The 15,514-nt window shown below is 38.3% G+C and overlaps 1 protein-coding gene across 3 annotated transcripts in view; it reads right to left on the minus strand.

Annotated features, from left to right (window-relative positions):
• Positions 1–15,514, minus strand: part of LOC150078508 (rho GTPase-activating protein 39-like) — a 789,750-nt gene that overhangs the window by 728,235 nt on the left and 46,001 nt on the right. The window lies entirely within an intron of this gene.

The following is a 15,514-nucleotide window of genomic DNA, read 5'->3' on the forward strand; positions in this document are numbered from 1 at the left end:
GTGACATATCTGAGGGAACAGTTATAACCATCCTCCATGAACATTTGGGGATCATTATGATCAGTGCAAGGTAGGTCGCCAGATTTCTAACCCCTGTGCAGAAGCAATTCAGAGTAGTGTTGCGAGAATTTAGAGCTTTATAAGTGTGATGAAACATGGGTTTATTACTGGGATTCTGAGACTAAGCAAGAATCAATGCAATGGAACTACAAGGGTTCTCCCTCACCTAAAAAAATTCAGACACAACCTTCAGCTGGCAAGATTATGGCCACCATTTTTTGGGATGCTGAGGGGAATTTTGTACATTCCCTACTGTACAACCTAAGGGATGTCATAAAGGAAACACACCGTGGAATACCTTCCAGAGGTGTGCTGCTTCTTCACGACAATGCACTAGTGCACAGGTCACATGCTGGTGCTGATGCTTTGAGAGACTGTGACTTTCCACCATACAGACCAGATCTGGCCCCCAGTGACTATTTTCTGTTTTTACACCTCAAGAAAAGCATATGTGAACGTCGCTCTGCTGATGATAATGAACTGAAGTCTGCTGTTTCTGCATTCTTTGATGGACAAGACAAAGAATTTTAATTGTCTGGTATTCCTCATTGCCAACAAAATGGAACAGGTGTATTGAAGTTCAGGAGAGTTACATTGAAAAATAAAAACAGACTTTTTATCTATCTCATTTCCTTCATAGGTAGGTAGATAATTTATTGAACACCCCTTGTATCATTGTGCTATAAACTGAATACTACAATCCTTCTCAACACTGAAAAGTTCATTCTTCATGGCGAAAAAAAAAAAAATAATAATAAATAAAATAAAACAGGTACAGAACAAAAGACACCATATTTTTTTTTTTTATCCAAGCCATATATTATATGGCTTGGATTTCTCCCCTATACTTTCTAAAAAACTAATTATTGTACCAAAATGGTTTACAAATCTTGTTAGACAATTTCCTTTAGAAAGCTATCTGACTTCTGTATGTAAAAGAAGCCTCCCATACTGTTCTTCATTATCAACACAAAATTTTCTAAAAAGGCAATCATATTTGCTATGTGACTTTATTTTATTGATGGTTTTAATAACTATACTGAGAGATTGATAAAGAACTGGATTAAAATTTTTTGCAACCAGATGATGTCAGTGCACAATGCTAGTTAGTTAGTTAGTTAGTTATTTGGTTTTTAGGAGCATTAGCAACTAAGGCCATATTGCTCCGGGAATATGTGGTGGTCATTCCCTTGACCTTTCTGCATCCTCCGTATTTGGTGGTGACGGGCTCGAACCCCGGTCTAATCAAGAAGCGTGTGCTACGCACTGCTGCTCCTTCCCACCTGGCTACGGAGACGCCTAAGGTGCACAATGCAGTGTATTGCAAGACTTTCGGGACACACTTCCTTTAGGTGGGCTTGGTCTTCCAACCATGGAGGTAGCACCGTCAGTGGCAGAGGATACCAAATTTTCCAATGGTACTTGTTTTTCATCAAACCATGTTTTTACAGCAGCAAAAATGGATGCTCCAGTAAGTCAGTTTCTATAGATTTTACAAACAACATCTCTCCTTGCAATTTACAATCAACATCAAAATAATGAACGTATGCCATTAGAAGGGTCTTATTGTCAGTAACTGTGAATTCATCAATTTGAATAGAAAATTTTCTCGTTTTAGTTTGTAAATTAGCTGCTCTTCAATGTTAAATGACATCTATTCGATTTGTTTTCGAATTGAATCATTGCTCAATGGAAATGCTTTTAAAATACTGGAAGGATCTTGATGCATCACTGTTGAAATTACAGTCACTAATGCAGGTCATATAACAGTCTCAACAACTGTATGAGCACTACTAGTTTTTGAAATGATTTCTGCAATTATATAAGATGCAGCCATTCCATCGTCATTTATTTGTGTGTTCTTAAATAAGAAGTAACAGTGTTACGTTGCTCAAAATTCTGTTTTAAATTTTTAAAATATTCCATATGTTTACCATCTTTATCAGATGTTTACTTTTTAAGTGATCTAAGTCTTGATGGTTTTATAGCCTCATTTGAAAAAGAACTATTACACATAAGACACATTTCAATAAAACCATAAGCTAGATATTCATGCTGATACTGTTGACACTTTTTCTTTCCAGCAATTGACATGCTTGATGATGGGTTGAATAACTACAAAGAACTAAATAATAAAATATAAACTATTTTTACTTAACTTTCATAGCCCATGTTACTCACAAAAGCACTGTGGATCAAAAATAAACTTCCACAAGGAAACAATAAATCAATACTAATTGTTGCTTAGAAAGTAGAAACAATAGACAAACATTTCCTCATCTCATCCATGCCTCATATACTGACCAATGAAACAAAAGAATAAATAAACCATGTTCACCATGCCACCACCAAGGTTGCAGCTGTCGGAAAGGTACAAACGGCAAGGAATTCGGAGACACTTAGGCATTTAATGCCTATGAAAAGCAAAGGTGGTTGAATTAAATCATGCCCACTCTCTTCCTTTTATCAAAATTTCTCACTCACACCTAATATAATATACCTATATGTTAAAAATCAGTTGTCTCAGGGGAAAAGAAAACCCAATGAGAGAAATTAAATATTTAAAAGAAAAAGATGTCATTAGCATTAGCATTAGTAGAGGCATTTGATGCAAGAAAGCAAGCTTATGCAGCATCAGCCAAAAAAAAAAAAAACCACTTCCACTTCACCCCTCTGTTCATTCAAAATACCTGTCCAGCTGAGCCTTAAACTTATTTAGGCTATCAACTTCCACGACAAGGGATGGAAGTCTGTTCCACCAACCAACCACCCGCTGGCTAAAGGCATATTTCCGCACGTCTATCCTACATCTGTCTTTCCTCAATTTGAATTTATGCCCTCTCAGGTGATTATTCTGAGAGTGAGGAAGAATCCCATCAGCACTGAGCATGCTCAAACCATTCAAGGCTTTATACACCTCTATCAGATCACCTCGCTGGTGCCTATTCTCCAGACACTGTAATTTGCAAAACTTAAGCCTTTCTTCGTAAGAGCACCCCTTTATTCCATTCACTAATCTTGTTGCCCTTCTCTGTACTCGTTCCAGCAGCTCCACATCCTTCTTGAAATGAGGCCTCCAGACCTGTATACAGTACTCCAGGTGTGGCCTGACCATTGCCTTCTACAAGGGAATAATCACCTCCTTATCCCTGCTAGAAAAATTCCTATATATCATTGACAATACACCATGAGCTACTCTTGCAGCCCGTCTACACTGCTCAGAGAACTTCATATCTGCCTGCACAACCACCCCCAGGTCACTTTCATTCTCTACCACTGTCAGTGTAGTACCACAGAGTTGATACGTTGCTCTGGGGTTGCTGTTTCCCATGTGTAGTACTTTACATTTGTCAATGTTAAACTTCATTTGCCACCTCTCAGCCCATCTGCTCAACCTTTCCAGATCCTGTTGCAGCAGCATAGTGTCAGTAGTGTCCTTGACAACCCTGCCTACCTTTGTATCGTCTGCAAACTTTGACATTAAGCTTGATATACCCTCATCAATATCATTTATGAATACAGAAAACAATAATGGACCCAACACTGAGCCCTGAGGGCCTCCACTAATAACATTAGTCCACGATGAGCAGTGTCCATTGATTACCACTCTCTGTCTTCTCCCCCTCAGCCACCCCTTTATCCACAGCAGTAATTTGCCTCCAATGCCACACTGCTCCAATTTGTGCAGCAGTCTTCCATGTGCAACAGTGTCAAAAGCCTTTCTAAGATCCAAGTATATAATATCAAAGTTATTCCCTGCATCCATTTCTTTTGTGACTGCATCATAGTATCCAATCAAATTGGTCAGGCAAGACTTCCCCTTAACAAAACCATGCTGTGTCCGAGCTATAGCTGAAGTCTTGTCTAAATGATCCTGCAGTGCTTCTTTAACTAGTGCCTCCATTAATTTCCCTGGAACAGAAGTTAAACTCACAGGTCTATAATTACTTGTGTCAGCCTTTGATCCTCCTTTGTGAATTGGGGTGACATTTTCACATCTCCGGTCTGTGAGTACCTCCCCTGAGTCCAAGGAAGCTCTCATAATTATGGCTAAGGGTTTGCTTACTTCCTTTGCTGCCTCCTTTAATATAACTGGATAGATCCCATCCACCCCGGGTGCCTTTCTTGTGTTTATCTTCAACAATTTCTCCTCCACTTTACTTTCAGTTATTACAAGATTCTCTAGCTTACTGCTAGAGTTGAATACACCTCTGGCTTTCCCCTCGCTAAATAACTCCTCATGTGTGAATGTCGATGCAAAATATTCATTTAGTTTGTTAGCTACCTGAGCAGGATCATCAACAGTTGACCCATCGATATCAAGTGGACCAATCTGATTCATCCCCTTCCTTCTAGAGTTTACATAAGTAAAGAACTCTTTGCTGTTTTTCTTTGCATCCCTTGCCAAAGATTTCTCGTAATCTGCCTTCGCCTGCCTAACCTCCTTTGTAACTTGGTTACAGATCAACTTGTATCTATCATAGGCTTCTGTGTCATGTGTTAATTTGTATGTATACCATGCATGTTTCTTCTCTGCCATATGCCACATTAGTTCATCTGACATCCATTTAGGCCTAAACCTTGAACAATATTTCTTAGTTTCTTAGTTGGTATGTATAGCCTAGTAGCTTCCAAGATAAGTTCTTTGAATGCTTCCCATTTTGCATTTGCTGTTGGTAACATCATCAGTTGGTCCCACTGTATAGAATTTAAATACTGTCTCAGTCCATCGTAGTCGCCTTTACGAAAGCAATAACCCTTCCCTTTACCCCCAATGGTAGTTACCTCTTTGAGTAAATCCCACTTCAGCACGCTGTGATCACTGCCACCTAGTGGTTCATTTATCTGCAGATTCTTAATGCATGAAGAATCACTGCTGATAATCAAATCAAGAGTATTCTTCCCTCTAGTTGCCTCCTGAACATGCTGATGTAGAAAACAATCATCCAATAAATCCACAAAAGCCTTGCTAGTGTGTGAGTGACCAGCCCCCAAATTCCAGTCAATATCTGGGAAATTAAAATCTCCCATTATAAGACTCTCTGATTTACTGGCCCACTCTATTTCCCTGTACAGTTCCTTATTATACTCATCAGAGTCATTAGGCCTATAGCACACTCCTACTCTCAATTTTGATCTCCCAATGCTTATGTCACACCAAACTGACTCGACACTGCACTGTCCAGCGATGTCCACTGGCTTCACTTCCTTGGATTTTATGTATTTCTTAACTAATAGCATAACCCCTCCTCCCTTCCTATCCAGTCTATCCTTTCTGTAGACGTTGTACTCTTCAAATTCCAGTTCTGCATTCCTTATATCTGTGTGACACCACGTCTCTGATATCCCAACAATATCTGCCTTTGATGTTTTGAGCAATACCTCAAATTCATCAAATTTATTTACTAAAATCCTAGCATTGGTGTACACGCAAGTATACATGCACCTATTTCTATTCTTAGCTACCCTAACACAACCCATGTGTTTACTTGTACCGCAATGACTCCCGGCAGTCTCTGAAATATCCTGCATCTTGTTTTTCAGGCTTCTGCTCATTCCAATAGAAGCAGTGCAAGAGTCTCTTTCACCTCTGCCAGTGGCTACAGTTAATCTATTCGTCTTTGTCTCCCCCAAGCTAGCAGTTTTCCGACCCCCCTAACACTGCCTCGATAGCATCAGCAAATATTCTTGCACCCTTTCTATTTAAGTGTATCCCATCCCTGTAGAAGCAATCTCTCCTGTTAACAAGTACAGTCCAGGCTGAAAAAAATTCTACCCCTTGAGCCTTGCACAATCTTTCAAGGGCCGAATTGATCGATAAGGCTCTCATCATATACTCCCTCCTATCGTGTCTGGGCAGAATTGCAGACACTTTCAAATTCAACCCTATTTCACAGCTTTTTTTCAACTGTGACCTATACTTGTTAAGCAATTCTGCCGGTCTCCTACTCTTGATATCATTAGTGCCATCGGGTAGGGTTGAACTTGAAGGCCACAAACCATTGTAATACCCCCAAAAACCAATTTTCACCCCATTGAGAATCCCTGCACTAATGTAACACTTTATTTCTTGCATATCCAACATGCAATGTATTACCAGCAATAATAAGATGTCTTCTTTCTTTATACTTATATTTAACAAAAGTAAAAGAATTCTTTGCTTGTGTTAAACCTATAAGAAAAGGAATGAATCACATCAGACTGCTGGATATGAATGTCAACTATTGATGATCCTATACAAATTACTGATAAACAGAATAAATTTTTTGCATCCAAATGGGTTAACAAAAGTCTATCTAATACAAATTTGGAATAATATAATAATAATAATGGAAAGGAAGCTGAAAGAAAAACTACCACAGCCAGGGCATTTGTTCCTCATTTTAGGAAAAGCATAAGATCTACTGGAAATAGATCTTACCATGAAAGACTAGGGGTGTTAATTAAATTGCATTCTGGAAACTAGATATGCATGGTGATATTATTTAAGTGTATATGGCTTCAAAAGAGTTTAATAAGCTAAATGCTGATGGAATCTTTATCCTTCCTCAAATTACAAACACACAAATTTAAATTGAAAAATTATTGTTCCAGAACAGATGTGCAGGAATTTGTACTCAGCCACAAGTTGATTGTTGGAATTAAATTTCACTTAGCATTGTAGCAGTGATGGCATTATTGCTCTTACTCAGACAACGTACATGAGGGGACATAAATTTAAACTGAGGAGGGATGGTTGCAAGACAGAAGTGGAGAAATTTGCTTTCAGCCAGTAGATAGTTTATTATTAGAACAAATTTCCATTTGATGTTGTGAAAGTGAGTAGTGTGAATAAATTTAAGAACTAGAGAAATTATTAGAGGGGATGGGCAGGTTTACTTTTTTTTTTTCTTTTTTTTTTTTGGCTAATGTATCAATTTGCTTCCTTGCATCACTTGTCCTTGCTTCCTCACGATCCTACTGTCACTAGTAATACTAAATGTTCATACAATTGCTTCATTGAAGCCCCACTGTTGATTAAGAAAAAAGGAAGTGTGAAAACTGAAAACCCAGCAACTGCAACCCTAGACTGACTGCAGAGACCCCAAAAAAGAATGAGCCCTCATTACTAGAATTTAATGTAGACAAAGATGTAACACCAAATGAATTAATTGAGGAGGTATATCAGAAAAACCTACAGGAAGTTACTTGAGAACCTCCTGAAATTAAGAATGATACAAATCTGAAATACCAGACCAAGTAAACATTGGGTGAGAGGGATATTGCCACATTGTGGCAAATTCTACACCAGCAGCAGAGAGTCTTCATAGGGTGGAGAAACCACCACTTTAAGGAATACACAGCAATGCCAAAGAATTTCAGGTGGTGTCTCGAAGCAGCCAAAGCAAATGTATATAATTCAGTTGGAAGAGGACACACCATGTGTAGCTACTGCTGTCCAAAAGTTCCCCTTGACTCAAAAGTTATAAGGGCCTTCAAGTATAGACTAAAGATGCAATCACAAAAAACATCCTAGGGATCAATTTGAACCTGGAGACTGATATCAAACAAGAAAGGAAAAGGATACAAACCACACTCTACCAGCAATGGCAGAATAGATGGGAACAGACACCTACAGGAGTAGTTACTAGGTTCTGGTCTCCCCCAAACCACCCCTCTCAAGTTTGCCCCAAGACTCTATACCACATTTCTGCTACCAGGGTATAGTTCCCTGAATGCAAAGTTGTGCCAACTGGGTCTCACCTAGGATCCTAAATGTACTTGTGTAGCTGATGAGGACTGAACCCATATCCTTCATTACAGTCCCAATTACCATCTCTATAGATTATATATCCAAAACTGGACATATACACTGTGGACATAAACAACTACTTGTCTCTGATGATATGCATTACATGGCCTTCTCTGAATTTCTACTCCAATTAGATCTAGATAAGTTGAGCAAATGGGCTAAGTGGCAACTAAAGTTTAACATTGACAAATTCAAAGTACTGCATATGGGTAGCAACAACCCAAGTGAAATGTACCAACTGTGTGGTACTACACTCAGGGGAGTGGAAAGTGAAAAAGACCTGGGGGTAATTGTACAGTCCAATATGAAGTTTGCTGAGTAGTGCAGACAGGCTGCCAGGGCAGGTCATGAAGTCTTGTCAATGATATATAGGAATTTTGATAGCAGGGACAGGGAGGTTGTTGCTGTTATTTGGTTTTTAGGAGCATTAGCAACTAATGCCATATTGCTCCGGGGATATGCGATGGTCATTCCCCGACCTTTCCGCATCCTCTGTATCTGGTGGTCACAGGCTCAAACCCCGGTCTAATCAAGAAGCGTGTGCTACACACTGCTGCTCCTGCCTACCTAGCTACGGAGGCGCCGGACAGGGAGGCGATTATTCCGTTATACAAGGCAATGGTCAGACCACACCAAGAGTACACAGTACTGTACTCTTGAGGTCTCATTTTAGGAAGGATGTGGAGTTGCTAGAATGAGTGAAGAAGGGCAACAAATTGGTGAGGGGAACAAAGGGGTGCTCTTACCAAGAAAGGCTTAAGTTCTGCAAATTGCAGCACCTGGAAGGTAGGCACCTGCGAGGCGATCTGATTGAGGTGTATAAGGCCTTGAATGGGTCGAGCAAGCTAAATGCTGATGGGATTCTTCCTCTTGCTCAGATTAAGAACCTGAGGGGCACAGTTTCAAATTGAGAAAAGACAGTTGGAGAATAGATGTGTGGAAATTTGCCTTTAGCCAGCAGGTAGTTGATTGGTGGAACAGACTTCCATCTTTTTTTGTGTAAGTTGATAGCTTAAATAAATTTAAGGCTGAGCTGGACAGTCATTTGGAATGAATGGAGGGGTGAAATGGGAGCGTTGTTTTTTTTTTTTTTTTTTTTGGCTGATGCTGCATAAGTTTGCTTTCTTGCATCACATGCCTCTACTAATGCTAATTTGTTCAAATAAGTTTGAGACAAGGAGAAGCAACCATGCTATGGCTACCCAGATTGTGAAATCATCCCCTGCTTAGACAAGCATTCATACCTGATCGTGACACTGACTGAAACAGACAAACCAAAAGAGAATATCCTGTTAGAAAATGTTTCCCACCCAGTCAGAATGCATAAGCCATCTGCTAAAAGTCATATTTATGTTTATCTATATTAGTGTTTATAAATGTGTATTACTAATGTATAATTATGTTTATTTTATGGAATGAATGGTTCAAATACAAGAGTATGAGAATTTTTGTTATAGTGTGCATGTGTGTGGGTTTTTTTTTTTTTTTTTTTTTTTGCATGAGTATGTATAGTGTGAACGCATATATAAATGACAGTTGTGTGTATTACAATGTTTGCCTGGTTGTAGCTCTCAATCGCATCTGGTTGCCAGATGCAATGGAGAGCTCTTACCTCTGGGTGTAAGAGAAATGAACGATAGTGTGCAAAACAGTTTATGCTTGTCTGCAGCCCTCTGTCATGTCTGCGTTGTCGGTAATGGAGAGCTCCTGCTTGGCTGTTTGTACTATGGTTTATTTAATATCAACGAGTGATAATGAGTATGACAGTCTATGCTTGTCTGTAACTCTCTGTCATGTCCGTGTTGTTGGACATGATGGAGAGCTCCTGCTTGAGTGCACCACAAATGTGTATGGCAGTCTTGCTGCTGCAGCTCTCAAATGTGTCAGCGTTGTTAGATGTGACTGAGAGCGTCCATTGGTATGTTTTAAAACATCTTTTCTTTTAATATAGTTGGGAAAGAAGGTTACGTAGTGATTTTCCATAGAATTATACTTTTATTAATGACCATTCTTATACCACATGAATATTAAGATAGTTTATTCAATTAATAACTAAATTCCTATACATTAAAGTGACATTTCGGGAACCTTGCCAATACCCATCATCAGACCATATATTGGCTGTTAAAGGACAAAAAATAAATAAATAAATTAATTAATTAAATAATAATAACACTAGTTAAAAAATTTAAGTTTGTTCACTGGGTTTGAATTTCAATAGGTCCCACTGCCAAAATATGTTGCTGTGATTTCAAATATGACTTAGATTTTTTTCTATCACATCCAGTTACATCACAATTTAAGAAATAAAAAAGTATTTTTTTTTTACAAAAGTATATAACTTTATTGTATTTAGTAATGACAAATTGATAGGATTACATTTTCATATATCAAAAATTACGTAAATACTAACGAGTATTAATCAAAATTCTGAAACTTTCATTAATCAGACCTTTGTCTCTTTGCTTGAAAAGAACGTTTAATCGTTTTTCCTTTATGTACAGTGCCAGGTTTCTCTCTTTTTAAACACCAGCAATAGTCGGCCATCATGCTTGTATTCCACCTTCCCTGGTACCTCTGCTCCATTTCCTTTATGTCCTGATGGAATCTCTCCCCTTGTTCTTCGCTCATCTGTGCGAGATTTTGGGGGGGGGGGGAATAGAGATGGGCATGCAAAAAGTAAATTTTGATGCTCATATTGCAACCTAAATTGAGAAGCTTTTCGAGCATATTTTGAACAATTTTCTCATAATCCTGTGATTTATGATTTCCTAGAAAGTTTTCCATTACACTTTTAAAAGCAATCCAGGCTTCCCTTTCAACGTCAGTCATAGTAGTTTCAAACTGACTGTCTAAAACCAATTTTCTAATTTGGGGACCAATGAAGATACCCTCATTGATATGGGCACACACTGCTACTGGGGAGCAGAGGTAACCCACCTTTGTGACTGAGGTAAGTAGTTTTGACCACTATTGCTGTTGAAGAGACACCTGAAGTGTATTCTATTATTTTATAGACTCTTGGGTATCCTTGAACCCTACCCATATGTGTGTAGGTTCTTGGAGTACCAAGATATCTATATTGTTTTCTTCTAGTTTGAGCTTGATGTGATCTACAACAGTTTTTGCTCTTTGAGCATTCAACTGGATGACATTTAAAGCCCTAGTCAAATTTATGCTATCAATCTGGCCCATGGTTGGTCGTAGATTGTGTTTGTGTTATCATTTTTTTTATAACAGGGGGCATTTATCATCGCCGATACTATGGCAGTGGTCAATCAGCCGTGCTGCTTTGTAAGTGGCACATTTTAGCTGCTGATTTTTATTTCTGCAGTTTTTGTAGTCTTATGACATGCCCAGCCACTGCACAGTGACCACATACAAGTTCTTTCTGACTGCAGTCCCTGCTAGTGTGTCCATATCTATGACAATTATAATATTTTGTTATAGGGAAATGCTACCTAAATCAACGACTGGTCCAGCCAGCATAGATTTTTTTCTGTCCTTGTAGGTGTCTCAAAATCTTGGGGGAAAACTCCACTACAACATTTAACTAGCAATTTTTCCAGCTTCTAGTTGCTCTTTTAGGTTGTAACTGGTTGACAAACTTGTCTATGTTCATTATTTCTTGAAAATTTTTGTGGTATATGGATGTCATGAGTTCTTTCTCGAGTGTAGATTGTATGACATCAAATATTAGTACAGAAACTCCCCAACTTACGTAATACTCAACTTAAGGAAATTCAACTTTACGTAAGTTTTTGCTGGCCAGTGCAAACTGAAAAATTCGTGGAAACGTATCTTGCATCCTGTAGGAATAAATGGCAATATCGTGAAAATATTGTAATGTGAACCCAATAACACTTTTTTTTTTTTTTGTAATTCAGTCCAAGTCCTTGGAAGTTGAAAATTTCGCTATATTACTAAGCTATTTATCTTTCTAAAAGGTCATTTTTATAATGGAAATTGCACTACTCCCATTATAAGAATCAATTTTGAAAGCCTTTGTGATATTTTTCTAAAGCAAGTTTCTGGAGGTCACAACCAAAAAACAATAAAAACAATTTTCACTTTTGGGTTTATTGGGCTTTTCTTTTAGTGCATCTAATTATAAACAGGTAGTAAACTCGATCTTTTTGTATTTGCGATAATCCCGATAACTGGAATTCTGTGGATTTTTACATTACAGTATTATGCCGAAATGTGTTCCCCTTCACAGAAATCTTCAATCATATAAAAAACAAATTTTCAAACAGTTCTCTTCATTCCTATTTACGTATTACAATGATTAAGGGAAAGGGACTAACAGAAAGTGCAAGTGCTGGCAGTGCCAGAAAACGAAACAAAATTCATTTAAAAATGAAGATGATTAAGAAGTACGAAGCAGGACAAAGTTTGTCATCTATTGCACGGAATTAGGTCTCGCTGCTTCAACAGTGAATACTATTTTAAAGGACAGTGCGCGTTTCAAAGAACATGTCAAGGAATTAATGCACTTAAGATCAACAGTGATGACAAAACAGCGTTCAGGTGCTATATCGAAGATGAAACAGCTATTAATAATATGGATGAAAAATCAGATTCAAAAGCGAGTACCCCTGACTCTAATGGCCATTCAAGCAAAAGCAACAAGTATTTATTAAGATATTAAGGATAAGTACAGCTAACCCCAAGCCATGTTTGTGGCAAGCAATGGGTGATTTAATAGGTTCAAGCATCACGCTGCTTTCCACAATGTTAAAGTATGCGATGAAGTCACCAGTGCCGAGTCTGTAGCTGCACAGAAATTTTGTGATGTTAGCATTACCATTAGTAGAGGCATATGATGCAAGAAAGCAAGCTTATGCAACATCAGCCAAAAAAAAAAAAACTTCCACTTCACCCCTCCGTTCATTCGAAATACCTGTCCAGCTGAGCCTTAAATTTATTTAGGCTATCAACTTCAAAACAAAGGATGGAAGTCTGATCCACCAACCAACTAGGGGCTTAGAGGAGAACAGGTATCCTGTGTGTTATCAGACACACAGCCTAAAACACTGATGGATCCAATATCTCTCTATTACAGAAGATTTAGAAGTCCCGTTGGCCTGCCTCCCTAAAATCCACTCATGCACACCTTCTCGATGGTAAGCCCTGTTATCACTTAGGTGGCAACAAATGTGTAGAGTGGCTCTCTTCAAGATGCCTGGTCAGCTTGAAGAGGAAAAGACCAAACCCTCCAGTATATGACAGCACGACAAAAGAAATGGCCCTCAGTCCCCAGCGGCTTTCACTCTCCCTCTTACGGCAGTGAGAGGATCAGAGTGGAAGCAGAGGGTGCTAAGAATATCTGGGTACGACCAGGCTGTCATGCACGGAAACTGAACTTGGCCTGTTATAACGTAAGATCACTCATCGGTGAAGACAGGATATTAGAGCTGGAAGAAGAATTAGAAAATGTGAATTGGAATATCATCGGTTTGGCTGAAACAAGAAGAAGAAATGAATCATAAGTTTATCAAGTGGAAATCTGCTGTACACCAATGAAAACAGTGAAAGGAGTGAAGGTGGAGTTGGGTTTCTGGTCCATAAAGACTTAAAAAACAACATTTTGGAATTCAAAAGTACATCACCAAGGGTGTCGAGACATTATAATATTCAAGATTTCTAAGAGATACAAGCTAAAGGTTATAATGATTTATGCACGAACTTCGAGCCATGATGATGAAGAGGTTGAAGAAATGTACACCGAAACTGAGTCTTCTAGATGAACAAAAAAAACCCACTACACTATTATTATGGGCAACTTCAATGCTAAGGTTGGAAAAAGACAAAACAGCGCAGAAAGGGGAACTATAGGAAATTTTGGAATTGGTGAAAGAAATGAAAGAGGTGAAAGACTTGTAGAATTTGCAGAATCTCAAGGATTGTCAGTAATGAACACTTTTTTCAAGAAAAGGGTGAACAGAAAGTGGACATGGAAGAGTCCAAATGGATTAACTACTAATGAAATCGACTTCATCCTCACTAACAGAAGATATATTGTGAATGATGTTACCATCATGAATAAGGAAGTGATCACAGAATGTTAAGATGTACACTTGATGTAGGAAAGGAAAAAACTGACTCGAGTAAATAATCCATAGGTCTTTGAGATAACAGAAGAGGAGAAAAAGCAGTATGTACTGGAACTTAAGAACAAGTTTGAGCTTCTGCAGACTGCTCAGGACCAAGATATTGAAGAGGAAGATTACAACTTTCTGAAAGTGATAAAGCCCAAGAAACCTATAGGGAAAAAGAAATCCAAAGAAGAAAAAATTAGTCAAGAAACACTTGTCATGATGAACCAAAGGCGAAAAATGAAGAGCAAGAAAAACACTGACAGGGAAAAAATTGAGTATACTGAGTTATGCAAAGCCATTAGAAAGAGACTCAGAGAGGATATAAGAAGATTTAACACAAGAAAAGTAGAACAAGCATTAAGGGAAAACAAAGGATTTAAATCAGCAGCCATGAACAGTAATACAAAAAGACAAATGATACTGAAACTGAAGAATATCGATGGTGTACTTATAAACAGCAGAGAAGGCATAATTCAAATAGCAGAAGACTACTATAGAGAATTATACAAGGAGCAGGGGAATGCCAGAAGTGGGGAAGATGGATTGCAAAGTAGCAACACATACAACATACCCGATATTCTTCCTGATGAGGTAGAACATGCATTGAAGAAAATGAAGAATGAGAAAGCCCCGTGGGTAGATGAGGTTACTGTAGAGTTGTTAAAATTGGGAGGAAGAGACATAACACAAAAACTGGCAAGACTCTTCACAAAGTGCATTAGAAAAGGTGTGACGCCTAAGCAGTGGAATAATGCAATCATAGTTTTGCTGCATAAGAAAGGAGATAAATCAGAAATTGGAAATTATAGACCAATTAGCTTGTTATCCCACATCTACAAGTTGTTCACAAGGGTCATTACTAACAGATTAGAAAGAATACTTGATGAGAATCAACCGAAAGAGCAAGCTGGCTTTAGGACAGGATTCTCAACTATGGATCACCTTCACATAATATCACAGCTAATGGAGAAAGCAAATGAATATAAAACACCATTATGCCTGACATTTGTGGATTATGAAAAGGCATTTGACTCCATACAGCATAAGGCAATGTTTCGGGCACTGCAAAGACAAGGCATAGATACCCCATATATTATGATTTTGAAGAAAATATATGAGAGTGCTACCTCCTTTATTAGACTAGACAAAGACAGTAGGAAATTTAAAATCGAGAAAGGAGTTCGACAAGGAGACAAAATATCTCCGCAGCTGTTTACTGCTGCCCTTGAGGAAGCTTTCAGAAGATTAGACTGGTCGCAGAAAGGAGTCAATGTGCACGGAGAGTACCTAAACCATTTACGATTTGCAGATGACATTGTGGTCATAAGCCACGATCCCAAAGAATTAGAGGAGAATCTGAATCAGTTGTGCACAGTTAGTAATGATTTTGGACTAAAGATGAATATGGCTAAAACAAAAGTAATGATGAACAAGTATGCCACAGAAAGAGAAATAATGACTCAAGGAGCAGTAATTGAAAAGGTGGAGTCATATACTTATCTGGGACAAGTTATTAGCTGTAATAATGATAAATGGCTGGAAGTCAAGAGAAGAATAAATT

Source organism: Mastigoproctus giganteus, chromosome 11 (genome assembly GCF_048544385.1).
Source record: "Mastigoproctus giganteus isolate SK-2022 chromosome 11, ASM4854438v1, whole genome shotgun sequence".
Classification (NCBI taxonomy): domain Eukaryota; kingdom Metazoa; phylum Arthropoda; class Arachnida; order Uropygi; family Thelyphonidae; genus Mastigoproctus; species Mastigoproctus giganteus.